Source organism: Zosterops lateralis (genome assembly GCF_965231275.1).
Source record: "Zosterops lateralis genome assembly, chromosome: 1".
In the NCBI taxonomy this organism is placed as follows: domain Eukaryota; kingdom Metazoa; phylum Chordata; class Aves; order Passeriformes; family Zosteropidae; genus Zosterops; species Zosterops lateralis.
The window spans coordinates 77,033,986-77,049,328 of NC_139762.1; the positions used below are offsets into that span (position 1 = coordinate 77,033,986).

Genomic DNA, 15,343 nt, shown 5'->3' on the forward strand with positions numbered 1-15,343 from the left:
TAGATCTCTTTCTTGTTTTTTGTTTGTTAGTTTGTTTTTTTTGTTAGGTTGGTTTTTTGTTTTGTTTTTCCGGTAATGTTCTAATCTTATAGAGACCTGAGATTTCAAAGGAGCCTGGCTTATATTTCCAGTATGTATTTAGAGGTAGTATAAACATTTATACTAAGTTTAAGTCCTTTGGGATTCCATGGAAAGACAGAAGACCATTTGCCCAGATGTATTCAAAGGCGTCATAAATGACAGGTTAATTTGCAGAATATTGGATTTAGAAATTCAAAGGCACTATCTATTCCCAGGTCTTGCTTCAAATGGGGGTAAATGTGGTACAGGAAAAAAGCCAAGGGTGTATAGAAAAGTTGTTTTTCTATTTATCTATTAAAAATGCTTAAGGTGAGATCTCTGGAGAAGTGTATTCATGAAGTTATATGAAAGGGTTTTTTTTAAGTACAGAGTTCCCAGGGTCTGAACGTCAGGAGTATATGAGGACAGAAAGTCCTAGAAATAGGTTGGTTCATCCAAGCAAATCATGAATGGATTATTACCAGCAAGCTAAATGTATCACAGCCTGTGTTTACTGCAAATGCATTTAGTGGGGGAAAAAAAGAAACAAAAAAGAAAAAAAAAATAAAGAAAAAATAAAGAAAAATAACAATCAGCATTTTTAACCTCACTATTAGTTAGGTAGCTCCTTTTACTCTCTTCATTTTTGGTGTTGCTGCTGATAATAAAATTTTTAAGGAAAACTCCACCAGTATTATTTAAAGAAATAATCATTTTGCTGTAGCCAGGGAAAAAAGCTGCTCTTATTTTGGAGGATTTTCTCCTGCCTGTCAAAGAAATATCAAAATGGGCTGAATGTCTCTGCTGACATGTCAGTGACAATGAAGTGACAGTACAGACACCTGAGGCCTCTCCATATGAGCAAGAAAAGACTACTGCAACAGTCTCCTGAGGAATTTCTGAAAGCAAGCTCTGTTCTAGAGAGAGCCAGGAACAAATCCAGGTTAAAGAAATACATAACAACAAGGAAAGGATTCCTCAGCATACTACAATAGATAATAAGCCTGCAATAACACAGCAAATCTGGAAAAAAATATAAATTCAAAATGCAAGCTTCCAAGTTTAGATTTCTAGATAATGTCATAAACAAACAGCACAGAAAGAGGATAAGAATACATCTTTCTGCCAGCTGATATATTTTTAGGTATGCTAACGGTGTGCTGTGGATGTTGCTCAAGTGCATTGCACCCTGAGCAATACACATTATGCAACTAAGCAAGAGAAGAGTTGAATGTGACTCCTCACATTGTTAGCAGTCAGCAGCCCTAAATACAGGCCAGAAATACATTAAATAACATAGACCCTCTGCAATTGTTATAAAACAATAAATAGGAGACTGTTGTGCAATGTCTTGACTGGAATGTTTTCTAGTCCTAGTGCTAGCATTTGGAAAGCATACATGGGATGAAGCTATTTTTTTTTTTTTTCTATAGTTTTCTTTTGAGTATTGGACCAATCTATGTCAAAATTTAATTTTTGTAATTCCTATGCCCATTTTGAACCATTTAGAATTAATTATGGATGTTTGTTGATCCCATGGCATGCTATTTTTTTAATAGCAAGAGTTGGAGTTAACAAATAAACCTTTAAACAAAGGCCATATATGCTGGAATGAGTTCCATTTTGCTACTTTTGCCATCTTCTAAGCTGGGGGCTGAAGAATTTCTCAGAACAGAGTTTCTCACACAGCAGCTGCTGAAAGGACATTTTCTCTGTCTAAATAACCGTGAGGTTTCAGCTGGGGAATTTAATCTGAAGTGCTTGTCCTTTTGGAGTAATAAAGGTTGTGTATGAAGTCTGTTTAGATCAGCAAACACTAACTGTGTCCTTAAGCTTCTAATGCAAGCACTAGATTACAAGCAATGGGTAGAAAGTCACAATCTTGTCATAGGTCAGGTGTCAGCTTGGCTGCTTACTGACATGTGTACAGAGAGAGCTGCCTGTGCTTGTACAGCGGAGTTATCACTCTTGCCTTCTGCCTCACGTAACTCTCACCTGTCCAGAGGGAATGCATCCCACACTGCATCCTGGAAATCCAAAGCAGGAGAGATGAGTTCGGTGTAGCTCAAGTGGTGGAATGAAAGTGGTATTACATCGGTTCATTTTAGTTATGCTGGGAGTTGCTTCTGTTGGGGGATTGAAGCAAACTATTGGTGAGCTGCCAGGTGTGGCTGTGCAAAGCTTTCCTGTGGTTGTGATTTTCACTGCCTTGAAAGAGAAATGAAGGACAGACATAAGAGCTGATGAAGTGTCTGTGAGATGAAGCTCGGAAAGTAGGAATTGCACTGGTAATCAAATCCAGCCGATTAAAAACACCAGCTTTAAAACATTTTTTAATGTGAAAATAATTCCTGTGATCACACACAGCACTGTGGGAGGTCAGAAAGGGTAATTTTCAGAGAGGTTGACCAAGTAGACAGTTCATTGTCGTTTAGTGGGTTTCAAAATATTTATACAGAAATAGATTGAGCTGAATTGAAACTGATTGAAATCTGATTGCAGTGGTAATAATTTTTGGTTTGCTTGTCCCTCTCATAGTTATACGTGCAAGACTGTTCATGAGCAGCTGTTTACAGTAAATGTTTCAGAGGTCACAATTCTATAGGATTTTCATTTGTATGTACTCCTCCCCCTTCTGTTCTCTCTACACTATAAATCATCATCATTCTGACTACAATGCCCACAAGTTGGAACCACATTTTTTTCTAATATCAGTAGCCATTTTCTTCTTATAAGTCCATAATTTTTTTGGCTATTATTTAATTTTTGTTCACACAATCCATGATAATAAATGAAGACGGGATTTGGGAGGAATGTTGCTTTTTCTTAACTCCCGAGAAATCCAGGCTATTTTGCTGAACATCAGAGAGGCTGGCATTTTTCAGTGACACCTATCAGGTGACTTGAAGGCTGTAGCCCAGCCACAAGATATAAGCATCCACCTGGCTGATGGTTTTCTGGAAAAATTTGGAACAGGTGTTTGGAAAGCAGATTTCACACTAAAAGCCAGATCTCTTTCCTCGTGAATAGCTTGGCAATGAGCAAGTTGCAGATGTAAGAGGAGTGGGCATCACAGGCCTGCAGACACAACTCCTCCCCAGCCCGCACAGCCTGGCACAGAGTCAAGTACTGCCTCTCCTCTCAGGCAGGGAGTCCAAAATTGAGATTCATCTCTCCCTGCTGTTGAGCTTGGACCAGTTTGTAAAAACAGTGATGAGATGCTTCACTGCAGTTAGCAGGCTTACTGTGCTGAACAAAATCACATCTCCTGATAATACTACAGCTCAGATGACTCAGAGACACTGTGAATGCTGAAAGTGTGGGACTTCAATACACCAAATAACAATATTTGCTGCATTATATATATCAAAATACAGCAAATTATCAATATCAATCACTTTAAGACAGCAAAATTCTCCTTTCAAGCTCTCCAGAGGCCCTCTGACTTCCTCCTAGATCTTTGTGTTGCATCCAGTCAAGGAATAAAGCTACATATGAATGAACAGGCAGCATTAACCAACACTGTTCCCATATTATCTTCCCTAAATATTTAAAATTTTAAATGCTCTCACTGTTTATAATCAATGCACATGTTAAGAACTTCACAAATATACCCATATCAAATTAGTTAAACAGAGATCCATTTGCAAAAGAGGAGTACACCCATATATTGGTTGAACAATTGTTTGATTATGCAAACTGCATCTATCATTTTGTAAAATGAGTTATCTCTTTATGTAGATCTGAGTCATCTGGGTATATTTTGTTTGTTTGGGGTTTTTCTTCTGTAGAAGCAAAATATATTACAGTTTGCTTTCAAGACAAGCTGAACCTTGCAGACTTAAATCAAAACAGTGGATCCTGCTGGTTTTGTAATGTAATTGTAATATCTTGTGTGAAACTTGAGAATTGGATCCCACTATAGATATAAATTAAAAACCACTCACTACAACCCATTTGAAACAAGCTTGCTACACTTTTCCCAAGTGTTGCTGTAAGTAATTTTTTTAACACAGTAAACCTTGTACTAGCATGATTGCTCTGTTTCTGCTTTCCAGCCTTGCCTAGCCTCTCCTTTGGAAGGGCAATATAAGTATGTGTTTTCCTCTTTTCTTTACAGATTAGGGATACAAATACGATTTTTTTTTTCTTGGCAGATTAAGAAAATAATCAGAACTCATTGCAGCTAGGAGTGATAAGCCAAGAAGAAAAAATACATAGATGTTGTTTGGGTTTTTTTAAACTACAATTATTAATCTTGGACTGATAGTATGCTTTTTGACATTTCCTTCACTGTCTACATGCTATAATTATCTTTCCCTCCTACAGCATTTTTCTCCTGCCATTTTCTTTCCTTTCTCCTCCCATCACCATCTCCACTCCCATAATAGAGAAAATATCTTCTATACTTAGCTTTTCAGGTTTTTCATTTGGCATTTTGTATAATAAGATTAGATTTCATAGTCTACACAGGGTAAGCCTACAGGTATATACTGATAAAGAATGGTTCAACTGTGGAATGTGTATTTGCTCTCTTCTTTCCTCTCTGATTGCAACAAGCAAACTAAGTGTATAATTTAGCCCTGTAAGAAAAATAATATTTACTTATTTTGGGAAACATGAATGTATTGTAATATGTATATATGTATTTAGAATATATATATATTCTAAATGACAATTATATACTTAATTTTAAGAATTCCTAAATAATTAAGTTGTCTTAAAAGTTCCCTAATAATTAAAAAAAAAGTAGCGTGATAGTTCTTTAAGGATTTTGTACATGTCTCCTGGCCACAGGTCCTAAGAAATAAATAATAAAGTTAATTCAAATCCTTATTGGTCATATAGTCCTAGTGAAGGCAACAGAGCTGCATTAGTTAAAGAGTGTGGCCTTTTCAAAATACAGTGTGGCTGAAATTTTTCAATAAGGTGATAAATGAACACTAAGAATGGCTAAGAAAATTCCCTTTTTGTCTGTCAGAGTAGATTGTTGAAAGTGATGCTTCCTGTTGCAGTTATCAAGACATCACTGCTTCATTTAACATGCCTTCAGCCTGAAGGAGATTACCTTATATGGGTTAATTTTTCAGTTTGCATTTAATAAACCAAATGTACTTCTTTTTCTTTTCCCCTATAAAAGCAAAGGTAAATAACTATTTTTTGTGTCTCTCTGATTGTCCATCTTCTTCAAATACATTTTGAGTCTTTTATCTAAATGGACATAAATGAAGGAATATTGGCTTAAGCATGCTAATTTCATTTAATTTAATACAAAAATTGCTGAATAGTCTTTCACAGAAAAGCCTGAACCAGTGTCCTCATGAAAACATGCAACTTTCCCTCACTTCAGAACACTGATATCACATTTCTTTCTGATTATGCAACACATCCTTCAATCTTTGTCTTCTTCCCTGTACCAAATGAGTCTCACACTGTCTGCTATGTACAGTAGAATTCTTTTAGCTCTTTGAAACACCAGTTACTGAGACCATTTCAAAGCATGAAAATCTGATACTGTATATAGGCTTACAGTCTTAGATTACCTTAATAAATTATTTTTTAATGTTATAAATCTACTGAAAATGTCAGATGATGTGTACCTGAGGTAAAAATTTAGTGTTGATCTACATAATTACTAAATATAATCTTGCATGACTTTTACAGGTACATCATGCAATTTACAGCAAATTAGTTGATGTAGATGAATACTCTTGTCAAAGATACCAGAACATAAGTGACTATGGACAATTTAATCATATTCCTTTGTATTATTTACAGCATAATAAAACATTTCAGTTGGAATGGAAAAATGATCATCTAGTCCAACTGTCTTACATCTTCATCTTTATCCAAAAGCATGTAATTTAATCATTATCCAAATGCTATTTCAACACTGACAATCTTGGGGCATTCACCACCTCTCTAAGAAACCTTGCTCCATGGCTTGACTATCCTCTTAGTAAATAAATGCTTCCTTGTGTCCAGTCTAAGCCTCCAGTGGCACACTTTGAACCATATCCACACATCCTGTCACTGGATGAAGAAGATCTCAGCATCTTCCTCTCCCTTCTATCTCCTCAAGAAGCTGCAGAGAGCTATGAGGTGATCCCTTAGCCTCCTTTCTTCCAAACTACACAAGTCCAGAGTCCTTATCTGCTCCTCGTAGGATATTCTTTTCAAATTTTTTACCAGTATTGTTGCTTTCCTCTGGACAAATTCGAGGACTTCCACATTTTTCTTAAATTGTGGAGCCCAGACTTGCACACATTACTCAAGATGAGGATGCACCAATGCTGAATAGAAGGACAATCAACTTTGTTGACCAGCTGGTTACACTGTGTTTGATGCACCCCAGCATGCAGTTTTCCACCTCTTACAGACCCACTGGCAGATATCTTTCAACTGAGAAAAGATTGTGTACTGTAGAAAAAAGTATATATAGAGGTTTAAGGCTTTGTGTTGTTTCTGTTGTAATCAATATATTCGAATTTCTTACGAGTTGCATATCAGCATTGAAAAGAGTCTAGGCAGACTTACAGCTTGTGGAGTTGTAATTCATAACTGGGATCTTGTCTTACAAGAATAAATGAATCCATTTTTTATTCTTAGAATTTAAATTTCATTTCACAAGTGCAAACACATCACAGAGCATTCCCATTGGCATGCAGTGACAGTAGACATACTTTAACCACTGAAGGCTCCGCTGCTGGTTCAAGCAGATGTAAGGAAATACTTTACATAATTTGCATTTTTATCAATTTTTCACTTCACCAGCATTCAGCAATGTTCTCACAAAAGAAGTTGAGATCAGCCAGTTTGCACATCTTTTGCACAAATAGCTCCCAGACATAATCTTGTTTACAAATATCTTTTCATAAGTGCTAAAAATAGAGGCATATTTATCACTTTGGGGTACCTAACACCTAGACCAAGGATATGATTTTAACAGTGTTCTTAAAGGGGTTAGCTGATATACACTGAAATTTTTGATGCATGGCTAGAAACAATGCAAAAGCTATAGATCCATACAAAAGATTAAATTGGCACTAACAGAAGAAACAAATTTATTTCTGTTCTGCTGCCTGTGCCATTGAAATATGTTTGTTAAATATTGATAATATCCTTTGTGCTCCACTTCTTCCCTGGTTGACCTATAGGCTTTTTAGTCTGGCTATTATGTATTTATTTTTTTCTCAGACAACTTGAATATCTCATTTCCAGATTACTTGGTTGGCTTTCAGTGCTGTTCCTATGCCACTTGAAGCACATCTTTCACTTTTATACATTTGAAAGTTGATGCTTTGGTAAACAGAACTTGTGACTTTGGCTATGCTGTCCTGTGTCCTGAGAATGGATTTAAGAGCAGAGTAATATATTTGCCCTTCATGTCCTCCACACACCACACGGGGAAAGGCAGTCCAAGTGCAACTGAGTTACCCTCTTCTCCGAAAGGAATATCAGCTGTTTGAGCTTACCCACCAACTCAGTCACTGCCAGGCACTTAAGATGCTGCCACACACCTTGAGACAGACTGCTTATATGCATCCTGGAAGATTTTTGAAAACTTACCTGTAGACCTTTTAGGATTTCTAGTTTTGCTTTGAGACTCCATCGTGTTAGCAAACAATGTGGTTAGAAAATAAATTAAAGGTCTGTCTTGAGATTAGCTCCTTTAATAGTAAGCTAATTTTGAGATTTCCACTGGGACATATAAAAAGGTTTTCATGTCATCACAATTCAACATTTATAACTTGAGTGAGATTAATTGATTCTAGGCTGCCCATGTCAAAGTTTAAAATTCATTAAGAATTTAATTGTTTATTTTACATTTAAGTCAATACAAGAAAAAAAAATAAAGCAGACACTCTGCTTTTATTTCTTTCATTAAATATTCCATGTATCTATATATTATTTTTATACCTTTGTTATGTCCTGTAACAGCAAAATACTCTTTTTGAATTAAACATTTTGCATTTCTGGGAGTGATATTTTTCTCATTTTCCATCTCATTTCTGTGATCAAGAGTGTTCAAGATATTGTGGGATTCCAGAGTGGAGATTAAGTACTGGAATACACTATTAACCACTGACAATGTGCCAACAGCACCTACAGACTGCTAGGGCAAACCTCCTGCAAGTTTTTACTTTGGTAGAGAGGAGTCCAACAAGGTTCACAGGCCCCTCTTCCAAATTGTTTTCTGTCAGTCTGGCAAGAAACGCAGGGTTTTCAATACCAGAAACACTTTCTTTTCGCTTTAATAAAAAGACATTTCTAGCCTTCATGGTTATAAAGAAAACCCTTGAAAATATGGATTCAAAAAGAATGAACTTTTGAGAATACACGATGAAAAAGCTAACCATTATTTTGAAAAGATTCTTGCATAATTTGATGTGGTCACACTTCTTTTGTAACTAATGAATACGTGCAATTAATTCATTGAATCATGGAATATCTCACTGAAACAGACCCATAAAGGATCAAATTCCATCAGTTTCAAGACCAAAGATAAGGTAAGGTCGTGTCCTGCTCTAGACCAATATCCCACTAAACCAAATATCCCACTGAGTTTAGTGTGATCCTCTCATGGGAACAAAAAAAAATTGCATAAACTTCAGCATATATTATATTGGGTTTGGCTATAGGCTTCTTTCATGTTTAGCTTTGTACACAGGCACTCACATACTATATATGTTTAATGTTTATTTAAAATATCAATAAATCCAGGCAATACCAACTAACATTGACTATAAAAGATCTCATGTTTTAACAACAAAATTAATGCTGTTTTAAAAATATAAAATTAGAAACAACAATTATTAAAATAAAATCATAGTAGCAGAGTAGTAGCAAACGTACTACAAGTGTGATATTAGAATGCCTCAGGGTTTTTTATTCTCTTCATTTTTTATTCTTTCTTCTCTCTATTTTGATAAATGGAAAGAAACCTCAGCTGCATGTTTTTCCTTCTGTTGGTTTTTAGGGTTTTGGGGTTATTTGTTTTTTTTTTATGATTTGCTTGATTTTTCAGAGTTTTTTGCATTTCTGAGAAAAGATTTTGGTGAAGATAACATGTTCTGTGCTTCTATGTATTCCTAATAGCTATGCTAATTGTGGTGGCTACAAGACTTAATCCAAGCATATACATCTGAATGATCACAGTCAACAGAGGAAAAAAGTTGTTAAGGTATGTGTCATCTGACCTATTTTAGACATTTCCTTTAGTGTGAGATGAACTTACCCTACAAATATCTGTCTCTTTGTATTTGCAATAACAAAGCTTGAGACCATGAACATGAATAAGAACTTTCAGACTGAGAAAATGCCCATGTTTAAATAAGGACATATTTCACCCTGCTGTAGGAATCTAGTTTTGAGATTCTTGGCCTTACTGACTGTGCATCTCAACAGTGATATTAGTGTAAGTGCTTTTAAAAGAGATAGTAGTGTTCTTTAAGAGGCATACATATATAAGAAAATTAAATTCAAATTATACTGACTTTAAAAGAGAATTTTCTTTAATATATTATTTTAAAATTGTCTCTATATTCCTTTGATATTTTAAAACATGAACTGAAATATGTTTAATTATCTATATTTTTGAATATGTGCTGAAACTATATAAACATGTAGTTGCTAAATTATTAACTGTGCAGTTTCAGTTTAATAACAGAAATCAGTAAAGTGCTTCGTCTTCTTGAAGACAGTGAGAGATTTCAATCTTTTCTTATGCTTGTCAGCTGATTCACAAGATTTCTTTTCTTATGATAATTGGATTGATGCTTAATTGTGATATGTATAATTTATATTACTTTGGTTTTACTAATCAGTTCCTAATCCTTTCTCATTCTATTTTTCTCAGTTTAAATAACTATTGAGTTATGTAACAGTTACCTAAATCAGTGCTTGCAAATTACTCTGAGAACTGATCTTATTGTTTGGCAATTGATTAAATGCTTTTATCAGTTTCTATATCTCAGCCTCTCCTTCTTCTCCAGCTATGACTTTCTATTCCTTCTTCCATACATTCTCCTCAAGGGATGATTTTGTTTATGATATTTATTAATTTTTTGTTTAGTTATAAATATTCAGCTCCCTCAGAACCACAATCAGCAGTTTCTCTCATTTTTTTGTTGTTTGCTTCTTTATATAGATTTAGTTAATGAATTTCTGCTGTCGCCTCACATTGAGAGGTAAAAACATTCCAAGGTTGAAAGTACTTGTGAAAACCCAAAGGTATATTCATATTAGACAAATAACATCTGCTTATCTCTTTTTTAAATTGTTGAATATTTGAAGTTCAATGGAAATTACAGTGTTAATTATGCAGCATGAGGAAATTCACCCTTCATTTTTGATCATATCAAATGTCATTAACTAAAGAGCTTACAGAATTTTTCTCCTGCTTCTTAGCCAGGCATTTGGTTTTTCCTGGAGACTGTCACAGGTATTTCCATGTAGGGTACTGGCTAGGCAGAGGATGACTTGGCTGGTGCCATTCCCCTACATTCATTCTCTGTAATTAAGTGGATTAAAGCTGTTGGAAATATATCTTTTTGTGCAGCAGTTATATGGGACACTTGTGAAAACAGTTTAACAAAGTTAGATACCCACAATATCTTCTTACAGTAAGTGCATTGAAATCAAGAAATCAATCAGCTCAGTAAAGTTAATAAGATGTTCAAATATCTGCAAGAAAAAAAAAAAATCCTGGTTACCTGTGTTGAGATGGACTACACCTAAACTCAGGATTCTTTTCTATGATTATGGAGTTAAAGTAACTATGGTTCTGCAACTGCTTTAAAAGACAACATTAACAAATTTCTGTTACTGCAACAGTATGTGAAACTCACAACTCTGGTGTTTAGATAAAAACCACTGACATATTTTAACCTCTGGCATTTTTGAACCTGAGAAAATACATTGGTACATTATTGACCTAGCCATGCTTGCAGCAGGGACAAGAGATCTTGGTAGCCAAAAACCTGGGACTACATTGAGTTTTCATGATATTAGCAATATGGAATGCACTTCATAAGCCCTCTTGAGCTACATGTCAGCAGACATGTACAACACTGCACATTTATTTGTAGGATCAGAAACCTGGATCCTAGTATTCCATAAATATAACCACACATCAAGTCTTTATTTAGAATCTAATAATCTCAGAAATAGGAACATGTGCATAGGCAAGCAAAAAAAAAAAAAAAAAAAAGCTTCTGTATCAGTTAGCGACAGACCTCTGAAAACATAGGAATATAATAATTTTCAGACTTTTTATTGCTAACATGGATAAAATCCTACAGGCTTCATGGCTTGGCGAAAAGGTGCTTATAAAGTTTGGATAACCTTTGAATATCTGTAAGATACAAAATACGCATTCCACAGATCTTTGCTTAGTTTCTTCTTTGTTCTCTTTTGTTTTTTACATGGTGCTATAATACTTTCTTGGGCATTTGATGGAATTGTTAATATGAAGTAATATTTCAATTAACCAATACATTAATCTCTCCAAACCAATTAAGATGTTTAAAAAAAAAAAAAAAAAAGAAAAAAAAAAAACAAACAAAAAAAAAAAAAAAAAAAAAAAAAAAAAAAAAAACAAACCAAAAACAAATAATTGAGTTGAAATCACACAGTTTATTTTTGAAATTAAAATCAGACAAATGAGTAAACGTTATTAAAAACTTTCAGCTGTGAGCTAATCAGTGTTTAACTGGCTGTAGAGCAGTAGTGCAATCCACACTGCAATCTGTTACTGAACATGGTGCTATTAAAAACAATGTCAGCTAAACATGAAATGTTACAGAGAGCTGCAATTATGAAAGTTAAATTCAGCGATGTTATTCTAAAGAGTAATGTTTTAAATGGATATAATTTTAAGGGACTGTGCATTACACAACAAATAGCTGAAAAATGCTTAAATGTAAACATTTAAATAATTTTTAAGTGAAAAATCCCACCCATGTGAACATAATTTCTCTCTATTTTTGTTTCAAAGATGAACTCTGTGTGTACTGCTTGACATATAATCAGGAAGAAATTCTTGAAGCAAACTTTTCTGCAGGATGTGACTTTCCATTTCCCCTTGCCTGTTCACACAAACCTAATAGAAAATTAATGCCTTTCCTCCTTTTTCTGAGGTTGTTTGCAATTAGCCAGCATACCTAAAAAGTACTAGAGAGCTAAGAGATAGTAAGACAGTATAAATGAATATAACATATGATCCCTTAAATTTTTTTCTCATTTAGTCTTTGGATGTAACTACACATATAAACATGGGTAATTTTCATTTCAAATATATTGAATGCTTTTTTTTTTTTTTTTTTTTTTTTAAGAAAACCCAATAAACTCAATCCATCAGATTTTGCTTTATTCTCCAACTTATGATGGATGTTTGTCAAATCATTCCTTAATTTTCTACTTCAGCAGACTGAGAGAGCACAGCGATTTAAAATATTTTCTTCACAGGGAATATAGAGATGGCATTCTCACAACAAATTTTTTTTGCTTTTTAGTGGTGCTAGTTATTTATTGGTGCTAAGAGAACAGTGACATGGAACAAAGTAAACTTTATCTTCCTAGAAACCATAATGTATATTTCTTTTCTTCTGAATGAGCCGACTGATGATTTCAATGTATAATGGAAAATGCATAGATATACTTAAGCTAGTTTTCCACCACATGGCCCAGTGACCCAGAGCAGTATGGACATGACAGCACACAGCTTGATGGGGACAATATACTCGAGCACTGCTCAATATGCTAAGGATGTTTTCAGCTCATGTTGAGTTCTCTGGTCTTTCAGCTAGTTTACTCTTGCCACCCATACTAGATTATTGAAAGACAATTTGCAATTTGACAACAAAAGTTAAAATCATGCTATGGCAGGGAGGTAGATTTACCTCCATCATGCTGTCCAGTGTATTGTGTATAGTTGCAATGACCAAGCTGTATGCATGCAGTGGATATTTGGACCTTGATGAAATAAAGTGGATTGCTTTTACAGTTTAGGCTTCCTCTCTTCTTTTTTTTCCTCCTTTAAATTGACTGTCATCATATGATGGGAACTTCTGCAGTTTGGTTACGGGGCAGACCTGCAGTGAAATTACCTCAGGAGAGAGGTACTGTAATCCAAGAAAATCCAGCTCACCTTCTGATAAAAAGTGTTACAGTACTTATATATATGACATAACATCAGCACGTTCTCTTAAGGCTGACCATAAATTCTGTTCATGTTCTGGGTTACCATAATAAAAGAACAGATTAGAAAGACTGAAACACAGTTGAACTCTCTTCATGTTAAAAGCCTGACTTCTCATAAATATCCTTCTTTCTGTGTTGTTTTACTGTAAGTAACAGAAAGGCTTGTTTTTTTCCTAAAATAATTTCTGTTCTCACCATTTTGTTTTCTCTTTTCACACTGGATTCCCCTAACCACTTCCCCCAATATTATTGCCAGATGAAGAAGGGCAGGAGAAGGTAAGGTTTATGAGGGAAGTCTGCATCCTTTTTATAGCGTGAAAAAAATCTGCAGGAAATCATCAGATTCTCCTGAAATATTAGATGCTTCCTATCTGATGCTGAATTATCCTCACAGTATAATAGCTTCATTCTTTGAGACACTTAAATATGAAAGGATTGGAGTGTAACATCCAGATGATTATTTTAATCCCCTGGGTCACAGGAAGACCAACTGCTTTGCTTCAGACATTAACAGGATCAAGAAAGAAACTGAAAGCTCAATTCCCAAACCCCAGACTAATCCCCCAAACACTGAAATGTTCCATCTCCATGTGTAAAAGCCTAGCATAAGTAGATTGCATCAATGGACAAAAAAGGACTGAAATACTCTTTGAGGAGTCTGTAAGGTAAAATCTGTTAGTGGATTCACATGTAGACTCCTAGATGCCTGGGAGCCTTCTCACAGGTTATCTAGCTCATGAACTCAGCAAGAATTAGGTGCAATGTAGAAGCAGTATAAAAGCAAATAAAAATTAAACAAACTTACTAACAAACAAATAAAATAAAATACAATATGATTTGAAAACTTGAGACAAGGGGATACAATGCCAAAATGGAGCTTTGTACTGAATTAGACACTGTCTCTCTGCTATCTGCACACAGAAACTAGAAATTTCTGGTGTTCCTATAACTTATATCCAAGTTACTTTTGTAGGTATATTGTTGTAGGAACTGAAATCCATCAGATGTTAGCTGCTATACAAATAAAAGGAAATGATTCCATATTTTTAGGTTTTTAATAGATTTAAAATTACCTCAGAGAATAAATTAGTTTTCTGGGATATATCACCTTTGATATGTACAAACCTTTGTGAATCCCTAAACTGTACTTATCTCTGCTAGTCTTTAGATAAAGTTTCTAACTTACTGCTTTTGAATAGTTGTATTTTTTAATAAATATTTCTTACTTTATTCTTTTTAATTTTTTAACAACTGACTTTGCAAGCAATTCCCATGTCATTCTTGTCATTTTCTTCTTTATATTCTAATTAACCCTCAGATGTATACAGATTGGCATTTGGATTCACATGGTGGCTGAATTTGTTTGTTGATTAAATTTCAGCTGCTCGCTCACTCAGAATTGCTTTCAGTTTTTGAGTCAAGTTTGGAGCCAAACAATTGTGAAGAGGCTGTTTGTTTATTATAGCATTCCAGACTAGCAGAAGACTTTTATTGTTTTGGAAACTCACTTAAAACAATAAAAGCACAATCTGGACATCGTTCTGCTATTTGCTTCTTGAGAGAATACCTGTTTTTTCAATCAAAATCAATGAGTGAAATGCAGGCATATCACTTAAGCTGCCTTCTCTGAATATTTTTCCAAAATTGGCTTGCTACTATGGCACGAATAAGTGAACAATCTCAGAAACTGTTGTTACTTGAGGCAGATGGTAGTAGTATCAAAGCCCAGAAGACTTCCAACTGTTGTCATGACTATAATCACCTCTCAGTCAAACAAATATTTGGGAAGAGTTTGAAAGATGTGCATATTTAGTACAGTGTGATGAAGAGAGTGAGAAAGTAGGTTATGGGAAACTCAAACTCATTAAATTCCTGGGCAGTAGGTTAACAAAACTTTGACTGAAAGTGTTAACTGTTTCCAATGAGGTATGCAGGGCACTAATCCAAAGAGATAAGATAGAAGAGCAAATTGTTATTCCCGTCCAGATGGGAAAAGACCAAACATTGGTTTTGTTACTCTGAAAATGACTTTGCAGCAGATGAACATTTCAATTCTAAAGTGTCAAAGATGCTACTGAGT

At 34.7% G+C, this 15,343-nt stretch overlaps 1 long non-coding RNA gene across 1 annotated transcript in view; it reads left to right on the plus strand.

Moving 5' to 3' along the window:
• Window positions 1-11,494: 11,494 nt before the first annotated feature.
• LOC310910847 overlaps window positions 11,495-15,343 on the plus strand; it is a 137,158-nt gene continuing 133,309 nt past the window's right edge. Inside the window, exon 1 of the long non-coding RNA XR_014590408.1 lies at window positions 11,495-11,681. This is a non-coding gene — a long non-coding RNA (uncharacterized lncRNA). The remainder of the gene's footprint in view (window positions 11,682-15,343) is intronic.